The 15684-nt window shown below is 37.8% G+C and overlaps 1 protein-coding gene across 4 annotated transcripts in view; it reads left to right on the top strand.

Moving 5' to 3' along the window:
- Positions 1-13549: 13549 nt before the first annotated feature.
- The window catches only part of LOC143242790 (uncharacterized), a 43834-nt gene continuing 41699 nt past the window's right edge, over positions 13550-15684 (top strand). For all 4 annotated transcript variants that reach the window (XM_076486288.1, XM_076486291.1, XM_076486290.1 and 1 more), the window contains exon 1: positions 13550-14021. The gene's annotated coding sequence lies outside the window, so the exon portion shown is untranslated. The remainder of the gene's footprint in view (positions 14022-15684) is intronic.

Raw genomic sequence — 15684 nt, 5'->3', positions numbered from 1 at the left:
TTGATCACATAGTTTGATTAGACACACATTCCATCAACTCGATCACATAGTTTGATCAGACTCTCATTCCATCAATTTTATCATCTAGTTTGATCAGACACGCACTCCATCAATTCGATCACATAGTTATCAATCATTACTTCAATCACATCGTTTGATCAGACACTCATTTTATCATATTGATAACATTGTTTGAAATTCATTCCATAATTTCGATCACATAGTTTGATCAGACACGTATTCCATCAACTCGATCAAAGTTTGATCAGACATTCATTCCTTTAATTTGATCACATAGTTTGATCAGACATTCATTCCATTAATTTGATCACATAGTTTGATCAGACACACACACCATCAATTTGATCACCTAGTTTGATCAGACACGCACTCCATCAATTCGATCACATAGTTTGATTAATCATTCATTCCATCATTTCGATCACATAGTTTGATCAGGAACTGATTCCATCAATTCCATGACATAGTTTGATCAGACACTGATACCATTAATTTGATCACATAGTTTGATCAGACACTCATTCCATGAATTTGATCACACACATATTTTATGAATTTGATCACATAGTTTGATAAGACACACACACCATCAATTTGATCACATACTTTGATCAGACAGTCATTTTATCAATTAGATCACATTGTTTCACCAGACACTCATTCCATCAATTTGATCACCTAGTTTGATCAGACACTCATACCATTAATTTGATCACATAGTTTGATCAGAAACTCATTCCATAAAATCGATCACATAGTTTGATCACACTCATTCCATTAATTTGATCACATAATTTGATCAGACAATCATTCCATCAATTTGATCACATGGTTTGATCACACAAACATTCCATCAATTTCATCAGATAGTTTGTTCACCAACACATTACATAAATTTGATCACATAGTTTGATCAGACACACACACCATCAATTTGATCACATACTTTGATCAGACACTAAATCCATCAATTCGATCACATAGTTTGATCAGTACCTCTTTTCTTTAAATCGATCACATAGTTTGATCATACCCTCATTACATCAATTCGATCACATAGTTTGATCAGACACTCATTCCATTAATTTGATCACATAGTTTGATCACACACATATTTTATGAATTTCATCACATAGTTTGATAAGACACACACACCATCAATTTGATCACATACTTTGATCATACACTCATTCCATCAACTTGAACACACAGTTTGATCAGACACTCATTCCATCAATTTGATCACATAGTTTGATCAGAAACTCATTCCATCAATTTGATCACATAGTTTGATCACACACACATTCCATCAATTTGATCACATAGTTTGATCACACACGCGCTCCATCAATTTAATCACATAGTTTTATCAGACACACACACCATCAATTTGATCACATACTTTGATCAGACACTAAATCCATCATTTCGATCACATAGTTTGATCAGTCCCTCTTTTCTTTAAATCGATCACATAGTTTGATTAATCATTCATTCCATCATTTCAATCACATAGTTTGATCAGACACTGATTCCATCAATTCCATGACATAGTTTGATCAGACACTGATACCATTAATTTGATCACATAGTTTGATAAGACACACACACCATCAATTTGATCACATACTTTGATCAGACAGTCATTTTATCAATTAGATCACATTGTTTCACCAGACACTCATTCCATCAATTTGATCACCTAGTTTCATCAGACACGCATTCCATCAATTCGATCACATAGTTTGATCCATCATTCATAACATTTTTTCGATCACATTGTTTAATTAGACACTGATTCCATCAATTCGATTATATAGTTTGATCAGACTATCATACCATTAATTTTATCACATAGTTTAAACAGACACTCATTCCATCAATTTGATCACATAGTTTGATCACTCACATATTGAATGAATTTAATCACATAGTTTGATAAGACACACACACCATCAATTTGATCACATAGTTTGATCACACACACATTCCATCAATTTGATCACATAGTTTGATCACTTACATATTTTATGAATTTGATCACATAGTTTGATTCAGACATATACACCATCAATTCGATCACATAGTTTGATCAGACACTCATTCCATTAATTTGATCTCATAATTTGATCAGACACTCATTCCATCAATTTCATCACATGGATTGATCACACACACATACCATCAATTTGGTCAGATAGTTTGATCAGACACTTATTTTATCAATTTGATCACATAGTTTGATCACACACTCATTCCATTAATTTGATCACATAATTTGATCAGACAATCATTCCATCAATTTGATCACATGGTTTGATCACACAAACATTCCATCAATTTCATCAGATAGTTTGTTCACCAACACATTACATCAATTTGATCACATACTTTGATCAGTCCCTCTTTTCTTTAAATCGATCACATAGTTTGATCATACCCTCATTACATCAATTCGATCAGATAGTTTGACCAGAAACTCATTCCATCAATTAGATCACATAGTTTGATCAGACACACCTTCCATCAATTTGATCACATAGTTTGATCACACACGCGATCCATCAATTTAATCACATACTTTGAACAGACACTTATTTTATCAATTTCATCACATTATTTGACCAGACACTCATACCATTAATTTGATCACATAGTTTGATCAGACACTCATTCCATTAATTTGATCACATAGTTTAATCACACACATATTTTATGAATTTGATCACATAGTTTGATAAGACACACACATCATCAATTTGATCACATACTTTGATGATACACTCATTCCATCAACTTGAACACACAGTTTGATCAGACACTCATTCCATCAATTCCATCACATAGTTTGACCAGAAACTCATTCCATCAATTAGATCACATAGTTTGATCACACACACATTCCATCAATTTGATCACACACGCGCTCCATCAATTTAATCACATAGTTTTTCAGACACACACACCATTAATTTAATCACATACTTTGATCAGACACTCATTCCATCAATTTGATCACATAGTTTGATTAGACACACACTACATCAACTCGATTACATTGTTTGATCAGACACTCATTTCATCAAATCGATCACATAGTTTTATCAGACACTCATTTCATCAATTTCATCACATTGTTTGATCACACACACATTCCATCAATTTGATAACATAGTTTGATCATACACTCAGTCCAATAATTTGATCACATAGTTTGATCAGACACACACTCCATCAATTCGATCACTCCATCAATTTGATCACATAGTTTGATCAGACATTCATTCCATCATTTCGATCACATAGTTTGATCACACAGATATTTTATGAATTTGATCACATAGTTTGATTAGACACTCACTCAATCAATTGGATCATATTGTTTGATCAGACACTCATTCCATCAATTTCATCACATAGTGTGAGCACTCATTCCATCAATTTGATCATTCACATCATCATTTGATCACATAGTTTGATGAGACACACATTCCATCAGTTTGATCACATAGTTTTCTCAGACACAAATTCCATCATTTCGATCACATAATTTGATCAGACACTCATACCATTAATCTGATCACATAGATTGTTCAGACACTCAATCCATCAATTTGATCACAAGATTTGATTACACACTCATTCCATTAATTTCATTAGATTGTTTGTTCACACACATATTCCATCAATTTGATCAAATAGTTTGATCAGACACTCATTTTATCAATTTGATCACATAGTTTGATCAGACACTCATTCCATCAATTCGATCACATAGTTTGATCAGACACATTTCCATCAATTTGATCACATAGTTTGATCAGACACACATTCCATCAACATTTTTGATCATACATAGTTTGATCAGACTCTCATTCATCAATTTGATCACCTAGTTTGATCAGACACGCAGTCCATCAATTCGATCACATAGTTTGATCAGACACTCATTCCATCAATTCGATCACATAGTTTGATCAGACACTGATTCCATCAATTCGATCACATAGTTTGATCAGACACTCATACCATCAATTTGATCACATAGTTTGATCAGACACTCATTCCATTAATTTGATCACATAGTTTGATCACATACATATTTTATGAATTTGATCATATAGTTTGATAAGACACACACCCTCAATTTGATCACATACTTTGATCAGACACTCATTCCATAAAATCGATCACATAGTTTGATCAGACACTCATTCCATTAATTTGATCACATAATTTGATTAGACAATCATTCCATCAATTTGATCACATGGTTTGATCACACAAACATTCCATCAATTTCATCAGATAGTTTGTTCACCAACACATTACATAAATTTGATCACATAGTTTGATCAGACACACACACCATCAATTTGATCACATACTTTGATCAGACACTAAATCCATCAATTCGATCACACAGTTTGATCAGTACCTCTTTTCTTTAAATCGATCACATAGTTTGATCATACCCTCATTACATCAATTCGATCACATAGTTTGATCAGACACTCATTCCATTAATTTGATCACATAGTTTGAATCACACACATATTTTATGAATTTGATCACATAGTTTGATAAGACACACACACCATCAATTTGATCACATACTTTGATCAGACACTCATTCCATCAATTTGATCACATAGTTTGATCAGACACTCATTCCATCAATTCGATCACATAGTTTGATCAGAAACTCATTCCATCAATTAGATCACATAGTTTGATCACACACACATTCCATCAATTTCATCAGATAGTTTGTTCACCAACACATTACTTTAATTTGATCACATAGTTTGATCAGACACACACACCATCAGTTTGATCACATACTTTTGATCAGACACTATTCCATCAATTCGATCACATAGTTTGATCAGTCCCTCATTCCATTAATTCGATCACATAGTTTGATTAATCATTCATTCCATCATTTCAATCACAGTTTGATCAGACACTGATTCCATCAATTCCATGACATAGTTTGATCAGACACTGATACCATTAATTTGATCACATAGTTTGATCATACCCTCATTACATCAATTCGATCACATAGTTTGATCAGACACTCATTCCATTAATTTGATCACATAGTTTGATCACACACATATTCCATTTTGATCACATATTTGATCACATAGTTTGATCACATAGACACACACACCATTAATTTATTCACATACTTTGATCAGACACTCATTCCATCAACTCGATCACATAGTTTGATCAGACACTCATTCCATTAATTTGATCACATAATTTGATCAGACAATCATTCCATCAATTTGATCACATGGTTTGATCACACAAACATTCCATCAATTTCATCAGATAGTTTGTTCACCAACACATTACATAAATTTGATCACATAGTTTGATCAGACACACACACCATCAGTTTGATCACATACTTTCATCAGACACTAAATCCATCAATTCGATCACATAGTTTGATCAGTCCCTCTTTTCTTTAAATCGATCACATAGTTTGATTAATCATTCATTCCATCATTTCAATCACATAGTTTGATCAGACACTGATTCCATCAATTCCATGACATAGTTTGATCAGACACTGATACCATTAATTTGATCACATAGTTTGATCAGACACTCATTCCATGTATTTGATCAGATAGTTTGATCAGACACGTATTCCATCAATTTGATCACATAGTTTGATCAGACACTCTTTCCATCATTTCGATCATTTAGTTTGATCAGACACACAAACCATCAATTTGATCACATACTTTGATCAGACACTCTTTCCATCATTTCGATCATTTACTTTGATCAGATACTCTTTCCATCATTTCGATCCGTTGATAAAGACATTTTCTCACTGTTTCACTCCGTTGTTAGGGACATTTGCAATGAATATACTCCTTTGTTAGGGAAATCTTCCCCACTGCTTACCCCCGTTCCTTGGGACATTTCCTCCACTCTTTACACTCTTTTACTACGAACATTAACATCTGAAAACAACTCATTGCAAGGGAAATTTCTTCACTGCTTACCACCGTTGCTAGAGACATTTCCCCCACGGATTCCCCACGTTTCTAGACACATTTCACAAAATGCTCACCCTCGTTCCTAGGAACATTTATCTCACTGTTTACCTCCGTTGCTTTGGACATTTCCTGCACTGAATACACCACTTTGCAAGGAAAATTTCCCCAATAGCTTTTCCCAGTTGCCAAGGTTATTAAACCCACTGTTTACCTCGTTGATAGGGACATTTCGGACACTGCTTACTCCCGATGCTATGGACATTTCCGACACCGTTGCAAAGAACAATTAGGACACTGATCACCCCCGTTGCTAGGGACATTTTTCCCACAGCTTTCCCCTGTTGCTCGGGGCATTTTACCCAATTCTTACCCCTATTTCCAGCGATATTTTCCTACTGGTTTTCCACGTTGTTTGGGACATTTTTTCCACTGCTTACCACCTTGCTAGTGACATTGCTTACTCTCATTGCTAGGGACATTTCCGACACTGCTTATCACCATTGCAAGGGACATTTCCGATACTGCTAACCCCCTTTCTAGACACATTTCCAACACTGCTTTCCCTTGTTGCTAGGGACATTTTTCCAACTGCTTACCCTGTTGCTAGGAACATTTCCCCCACTGAATACACCCAGTTCCTAAAGACATTTCCACCACTTTTATCCCAGTTGCCAAGGACATTAAACACGTTGCTTACCCCATTGCTACGGACATTTCGGACACTGCTTGCTCCCGATGCTCGGAACATTTCCGACACAATTACACCTGTTTCTAAAGATATTTCCCCCACTGATTTCCCCACGTTGCTAGGAACATTTCCACACTGCTTACTCCTGTTGCTAGAGTCATTTCCCCCACTGTTTACCCCATTGCTAAGGACATTTCCTCATTGCTTATCACCATTGGTAGGGACATTTCAGACGCTGCTTACCCCGTTGCTAAAAACATTTCCCCCACTACTTACCCTTGTTTCTAGGGTCATTTCCCCACTGCTTACTTTTGTTGCTAAGGGCATTAACTCACTGCTTAAAACCGTTGCTCAGGATATTTCGGACACTGCTTACCCCCGTTGCAAGGGACATTTCCCCCACTGTTTACCACCCGTTGCTAGGGACATTTCCAACACTGCTCACCCAACGTTGCTTGGGACATTTCTCCAAATGCTTACCCTATTGCTAGGGTCATTTCCCCACTGATAAAAAGAGAATCTAAAGTCATTATGGACACTGCTTACCCCAGGGCCTAGTGACATTTCCGACACTGCTTACCACACGTTTCTAGGGACATTCTCCTACTGCCTACCCCTGTTCCTAGGGGCATTTCGGAAACTGCCTACCCCTGTTGGTAGGGACATTTCCCCCATTGCTTATTCCCATTTCTAAGCATATTTTCCCCAATGCTTACCCCCTTTCTGGGGAGATTTCCCCCATGTTGCTTGGGACATTTCACCCAATGCTTAATCCTTTTACTAGGGACATTTCCCCCACTGTTTACCGCCATTGCTGAGGACATTTCCTCACTAATAAACACCGATGCTAATGACATTTCGGACATTGCTTAACCACGTTGCTAGTTATATTTTCCACACTGCCTACCACCCGTTGCTTACCCTGTTGCTAGGGTCATTTCTCCCACTGCTTACCACCAGTTGCTCGGGACTTTCCCCCACTGTTTACCGCCGTTGCTAAGGGCATTTTCTTAATGATAAATCCCGAATCTAAAAGCATTTCGAACACTGCTTACCGCCGTTGCTAGTGACATTTCCGACACTGCTTACCACCCGTTTCTAGGGACATTCCCTTACTGCCTACCCCTATAGTTAAGGGCATTTCGGACACTGCTTACCCTCGTTGCTAGGGACATTTCCGACACTGATAACATCCATTGCTAAGGACATTACCCCACTGCTTCTCCTTCGTTGCTAAAGTCATTTTTCCCAATTCTTACCCCGCATTGCTAGAGACATTTCCCCCACTGAATACACGACGTTGCTAAGAACATTTCTCCCAATGTTTTCCCCAGTTGTCAAAAACAATAAATTACCTGCTTAACCCCGTTTCTAGGGACATTCCCTTACTGCCTACCCCTGTAGTTAAGGGCATTTCGGACACTGCTTACCCTCGTTGCTAGGGACATTTCCGAAACTGATAACATCCATTGCTAAGGACATTACCCCCACTGCTTTTCCTTCGTTGCTAAAGTCATTTTTCCCAATTCTTACCCCGCATTGCTAGAGACATTTCCCCCACTGAATACACGACGTTGCTAAGAACATTTCTCCCAATGTTTTCCCCAGTTGTCAAAAACAATAAATTACCTGCTTAACCCCGATGCTAGGGACATTTCGGACTCTGCTTACTCACGTTGCTAGGGACATTTCACACACTGCTTACAACACTTTGCTAGGGATCCTTCTTTCCCCAGTTTATAGAGACATTTCCCTCACTGTTTACAACAGTTGGTAGGGAAATTTTACACACTGCTTACCCCCGTAGCTTCAGATATTTCACCCAATGCTTACCCCTTTTGCAAGGGTCATTTCCCCACTGCTTACCGCCGTTGCTAAGGACTTTAACCTACTGCTTAACGCCGTTACTAGGGACACTTCGGACACTGCTTTCCCCCGTTCCTAGTAATATTTCCGACACTGCTGACCCCTCGTTGCTCGGGACATTTCCCCCACTTTCTAACCCCGTTGCTAGGGACATTTTTCCCTCTGCTTATACCCGTTGCTGGGGACATTTACCTTACTGCTTACCTCTGTTGCTAGGGGCACAACTTGTACTGCTTACCCCCGTTGCTAGAGAAATTTCTAATACTGTTTTCCCCCGTTGCTAGGGTCATTTCTCCACTGCTTTGCCCCGGTTTCTTGGAACATTTCCTTCAGTGCTTACCACACGTTGCTTTGGACATTTAACCCAATGCTTACTCTTGTTATTTGGGACATTTCCCCTACTATTTACCCACGTTGCTACGTACATTTCCTAACTGCTTACACCCGTTTCAAGTGTTATTTCCCCACTACTTAACCCCTTTCCTAAGGACATTTCAACTACTATTTACCTCCTTTGCCAGGGACATTTCCCCCACTGAATACACCCTGTTTCTAATGACATTTCCCCTACTTTTTACCCCCGTTGCTAGGGACACTTACCCCACTTTTTTCCCCATTACGAGGGACCTTTTAACCAATGTTTAACCCCATTGCTAGGGACATTTTACCCACTGCTTACCCCCTTTGCTACGGACATTTCCCCTACTGCTTTCCCAACGTTGCTAGGGACATTTCCCCACTGCTTATCCCCGTTGCAAAGGATATCTCCTCCATTGCTTACCCACGTTGTTAGAAAAATTTACCTTACTGTTTACCTCCGTTGCTAAAGACATTTACCCCACTACTTACCCCCGTTGCTAGGTACATTTCCCACTGCTTATTCCCGTTGCTAGGGACATTTCCTTTACTGTTTACACCTTTTCATGGGACATTTCCAACTCTGTTTATTTCCCTTCGTTTGGGACATTTCCAATACTGCCTACCCCCGTTGCTAGGGACATTTTCGCCACTGCTATAAACCGTTTCTCGGGACATTTCCCCCTCTGCTTACCCTGTTTTTAAGGGCATTTCCCCCACTACTTACCATCGTTAATAGGGACATTTCCCCACTGCTTTCTTTTCATTCCTAGAAGCATTTCCCTCACTGCTTACCCCTATTCCTAGAGAAATTTCTAATACTGTTTTTCCCCGTTGCTAGGGTCATTTCCCCACTGCTTTGCCCCGGTTTCTTGGAACATTCCTTCAGTGCTTACCACACGTTGCTTTGGACATTTAACCCAATGCTTACTCTTGTTATTTGGGACATTTCCCCTACTATTTACCCACGTTGCTACGTACATTTCCTAACTGCTTACACCCGTTTCAAGTGTTATTTCCCCACTGCTTAACCCCTTTCCTAAGGACATTTCAACTACTATTTACCTCCTTTGCTAGGGACATTTCCCCCACTGAATACACCCTGTTTCTAATGACATTTCCCCTACTTTTTACCCCCGTTGCTAGGGACACTTGCCCCACTTTTTTCCCCATTACGAGGGACCTTTTAACCAATGTTTAACCCCATTGCTAGGGACATTTTACCCACTGCTTACCCCCTTTGCTACGGACATTTCCCCTACTGCTTTCCCAACGTTGCTAGGGACATTTCCCCACTGCTTATCCCCGTTGCAAAGGATATCTCCTCCATTGCTTACCCACGTTGTTAGAAAAATTTACCTTACTGTTTACCTCCGTTGCTAAAGACATTTACCCCACTACTTACCCCCGTTGCTAGGTACATTTCCCACTGCTTATTCCCGTTGCTAGGGACATTTCCTTTACTGTTTACACCTTTTCATGGGACATTTCCAACTCTGTTTATTTCCCGTCGTTTGGGACATTTCCAATACTGCCTACCCCCGTTGCTAGGGACATTTTCGCCACTGCTATAAACCGTTTCTCGGGACATTTCCCCCTCTGCTTACCCTGTTTTTAAGGGCATTTCCCCCACTACTTACCATCGTTAATAGGGACATTTCCCCACTGCTTTCTTTTCATTCCTAGAAGCATTTCCCTCACTGCTTACCCCTATTGCTAGGGTCATTTCTCGACTGCTTACCCCGTTGCTAAGGGCATTAACCCACTGTTTAACACAGATGCTAGGGACATTTCGACACTGCTTACCCCCTTTGCTGAGGACATTTCCGACTCTGCTTACTACCCGTTGCTAGGAACATTCCCCCACTGTTTACCCCCATTGCTAGGGTCATTTTCCCCACTGCTTAACCCTGTTGCTAAGGACATTCACCCATTTCTTAACACCGTTTCTAAGGATATTTCCGACACTGCTTGCCCCTGTTGCTTATGACATACCGACACTCCTTACACCCCATTACTAGGGACATTTCCCCCTCTGCATACACCCGTTGCTAGGGACATTTTCCCAACTGCTAACCACCCTTTGCTAGAAACACTTCACCCTTTGCTTACTCCCGTTTCTAGGGACATTTACCTTCCTGTTTATCTCTCTTTCTAGGGACGTTTTCCCCACTGAATACACCCTCTTTCTAAGGACATTTCGCCCACTGCTTATTCCCGTTGCTAGGGACATTTACCTTACTGTTTAGCTTCATTGCTAAACATTACCCCCTTTTAATACACCCCATTGCTAAGGACATTTCCCCACTGCTTACCCAATGTCCAAGGACATTAAACCCACTGCTTACATTGTTGCTGGGGGCATTTCAGACACTGCTTATTCCCGTTGGTAGTGACATTTCCAAAACTGATTACCCCCCGTTGCTAGGGACATTTCTTTCACTGATTACCCCAGTTGCTAAGGACATTTACCCCTCTTCTTTCCCCCGTTGCTAAGGTCATTTCCCCACTGCCTATAGGTGTTGTTGGAACATTTCGGACACTGCTTACCCTCTTTTCTAAAGACATTACCAACACTGCTTACCACCGTTGCTAGGGTCATTTCCAACACTGTTTACCCCCGTTTCTAGGGACATTTCCCTTACTGTTTATACACGATTCTTGGGACATTTCCCCAACTGCTTAATCCCGTTGCTATGGGCATTTCACATACTGTTTACCCCTATTGCTAGGGACATTCCCCCACTGCTCATTCCGTTGCTAAAGATATTTACCCCACTTTTTGACCCCGATGCTAGGGACCTTTTCCCCACTCATTACTTCCATTGCTAAAGACATTTACTTTTTAGTTCTAAAAATGAATCATTAAAACACAATAGTTTGAAGATCACGATAATTTAACACGTTTAATGATTTACCATCAAGTTGGAATATACCTAAGCCTAAAGCAAGGTTGCTACTGCAGCCTGTGTTTTTCAACTCTTCTGCATAAACACATTTTCTGGGACTTTGAGAAAAATATTATTATTTTTAACCAGTGGAGGTATTTCGCTGTTATACATGATAACTTGTATAACTATCTCTCTTTATAGGGCATTCGCCTCTGGCAAAAAAGGTTCAGAGCAGAGCAGGTAAACGATACATTAAGCCTTATTTTCTGACTGTTAAGAAAGTTGGAAAGTCATTTCTGAGATAAAGTTATTATATTAAATTAGAACAAATTTTAAACGTTAATTGGAAGAGATGTTTTTAAACAATGAGATACGGTGCTTAAAAGTACAACCTACTTTACTCTCTTTCCAAATCTGAAGATATTGATAAATTTTCTGCGGAAATTCTCTGCCATGATTCTTTTCTAAATTTATTTAAATAAAACTTGTCCCTAAGCGATAACTGAGTTCCACTTTTGACGTAATTACGTATAGGCGGTGTTTCTATTGGACACTGTTACAAACCAACGTTGTTTTAAATTAGGTAATGATTGTTTCTACTGCGATCTAAATTAATTTTGAAATACAAAAAAAAGAAGTTTGATATAAAGATAATAAAATTTAGGAACCTTTATTGCCACCCAATGTTTCAAGTATAAACCCTTTCTTTAAAGTTATTTCTGTTAAATATACACGATTCGAATATCACTAAAATATAACAAGTAGAAGAATTTTTTTTTTAATATCGCGCAAAGCTACTCGACGGCGAAATGCGCTAGTCGTTGCTATTTTTCAAGTCTTCAACCTTCAGAAAAGTATGAAATGTAATTAATTTAAACTTCTACCGGGTGTTTTTTAATCATAAATAATATATTTTGTTGTTTGTATTTTGAAACAGCAGATAACGCTTCTTAAGTTTTATTTTAACAACTTTTTTTTTAATTTCGCACAAAGCTATACGAGGGCTATTTGTGCTAGCCGTCCCTAATTTAGCAGTGTAAGACAAGAGGGAAGGCAACTTGTCATCACCATACACCACCAACTCTTGGACTACTCTTTTACCAACGAATAGTAGGATTGACCGTAACATATAACGCCCCCAAAGCTGAAAGGGCGAACATGTTTAGCGCGACGGGGATGCAAACCCAGGACCCTAACATTACAAGTCGCACATCTTAACACGCTTGGCCATGCCGGGCCAGATTTGAGAAGCAATTGTATTTTAGTATTTTCTTCCAGCAAAGCCACATCGGGCTATCTGCCGAGCCCACCGAAAGGAATCGAGCCCCTGATTTTAGCTTTGTAAATCCGAAGACATACCGCTGTACTATCGGGGGGCATTTGAAAAGCAAACTTATTCCTGACACGAGTAGTGATAAAGTACTTTACACTATACAAAATAAATAATTGTTGTTTTAATGTTTCTAAAAGTATGATACTAAACTGAAACCAGTTGTAACTGAATTATTGTTTCTTTAAGAAAATTCTCATTTTCTCATAAAATAAATATTTTCATGTAATGTGCCATAAGGAGTTGAGAAAATGAAAATGTTATTTATCTCTTTTCATGGAATAGTTTTTCATCTGCATAATCAGTTTTGTTTTCATTCTGAACTGACTAAATCGGTCAGTCACTAGGTGGCGCTTAAGTTAAAGAAGAAAAATATGAAAACAAGCATGGCGGTAGTAGGGAGGGAAGTGTAATATCCATTTGTTAACAAGATTGTATGTTAATACCAGGTAGAGCGATCGAATCGAATAAAGATCAGTCTAAGGAATGTGAGTTCCTGAATATTGATAAACTTTTTAGTTGATTAACTCAGTGTTGGTGTTCACATATCAATACTGTGATAAATTAAGCCAGACGTTGTTAACGTGGCATGGAAGTGAACTGTAATCGGCAGGATCTCCTAATTGTTATGTTATAGTCAACAGTATACGTCTTACAATTACAACACGTTTGTTACTCTGGTCGCCAGTCCATAAAACGTAAACATCAACTTATCCGTTCTAACGAGAAATAATGATCTGTCTAGCTGAACTGAACTATGTCCATTGTCATGTAGGTTTACCGTGTTCTGTGAGAAATGGTCAACGCATAGGAGGTATCAGGAGTCGACCATCGTAGAAGTACGTACCTGATTAAAGAGTGATTACTCTAGAGAGATATAAGTGTACTATGATGTATCTTTTATTCACATACCACAATTAAGGTAATATTAAAAGATATTAGTGCTTTTTATAATCTGTTGTATGTATAAAATTGACATATGTGACATTAAAATGACAAAAAATGTAAAGTTCTCGACCTTTCTGGGAAAACGCATCACATGATGTTGTTTCAGAGGCATATTTATTAGTTTTGATGGTAAAGCATCCATTAACTAAGGCAGTGCCTCTAGCTCGGACAGCAGTAAGTCTTCGTCTTTACAACACTAAAATCAGGGGTTTGATTCCTCTTAGTTGATACAACAGATAGCCTAATGTGGCTTTGCTTTAAGAAAACACATACACTTCACACACACCAAAGCAGTAGCAGAAGAAATAGAAAGAATGATTTGCTCTGTGTCTCCATTATATTATTTGCTGTCATGCATACCAATAAAATTTTGTTCTTCTGCCATAAGAATTTGCATACAAAGGCTACAAGAAGCTGAAGTGACTTAAAGTAGCTTGTTCACAGCTGCAACCACTGGGCTAGTGTATATTTGCTGTCATGTGTACCAGTAAAAGTTTTATTCTTCTGCCATAATGATTTGCTCAGAAAGGTCACAAGAAGCTGAAGTGATTTACAGTAGCTTGTATTCTTTATATCATGAATGAAGCAGTTAGGGTATGTATTATTTACAGGGAAACAATTAATGTGGTTTTAATAAACATTTCCAAAAGTGTAGGTGACAAAAGTGACAGCAGCAGTTAGGATGCAGTTGATTATGTACTAATGCAAAATTAAGCATTTTAATGTATTTTTTTTTAATGAGGTTATAAATAATTGCAACAACACATATAACATTTTAATCTGTGTGTATTGTATCTCTTCATTTGAAAAAGGGTGTGTGTGGAAGAAACCACATTTATTAAAGAGGAGATGTGGACAACAACACTTCAGGAAGTGCTGGTCTAGATTTTTATTTCTTTGTTATGTCTACACGTCTAAATGTTAAATGAGAATCTCTTTTTCATAGAAGTGTAAGGAAAGTGAAATCACAATATAACTAGTTGTAATTTACTAGAAAAAAGTAGTTTGAAGTTCCTGGATTAGGTCTTCAGTAGCATAATTATGAAGTGTCTGTTTCTTTTGCCAAGAAAGTGATCAGTTTAAAACAGTTTGCTGGAAGAAATTTGTTTATATCTATATTTCAGCTTAGATAACTTCTTTTTTTACAAACAAACTGGATTAACATCCTTGTGCCTACAAACTGATAATTTTGCTTTTTAGTAACAAGTGAAATTTCAATTTTTATATTTTTGTCTGTTCATTTGCAGGTTTTTTCTTTTAATAGTTGGTTGATATTACATTAACAATTATTCGTGGAGAACAGAAAAGGCTGAAAGATTTTAGTGTTACAGTCTTCTCACACAATAAAACTTGAGTTTGAAGATTTATATGTAAATTAGATGGCCTATATATCAGTCAGTCTGCAAAACTTACTAAATTCTGTAGCAATACTGAAAATGAAAGTTAAACATGAAAAACTATTGATCCATGTTTTAGAACTTGTTTTACACTCGACAAATTTATTTTTAGTTACTTGCATTCATCAGTGGTATGATTCCAGATTATAATATTACT

This window comes from Tachypleus tridentatus, unplaced genomic scaffold, assembly GCF_004210375.1.
Source record: "Tachypleus tridentatus isolate NWPU-2018 unplaced genomic scaffold, ASM421037v1 Hic_cluster_2, whole genome shotgun sequence".
Classification (NCBI taxonomy): domain Eukaryota; kingdom Metazoa; phylum Arthropoda; class Merostomata; order Xiphosura; family Limulidae; genus Tachypleus; species Tachypleus tridentatus.
This window is presented reverse-complemented; position numbering and strand designations above follow the sequence as displayed.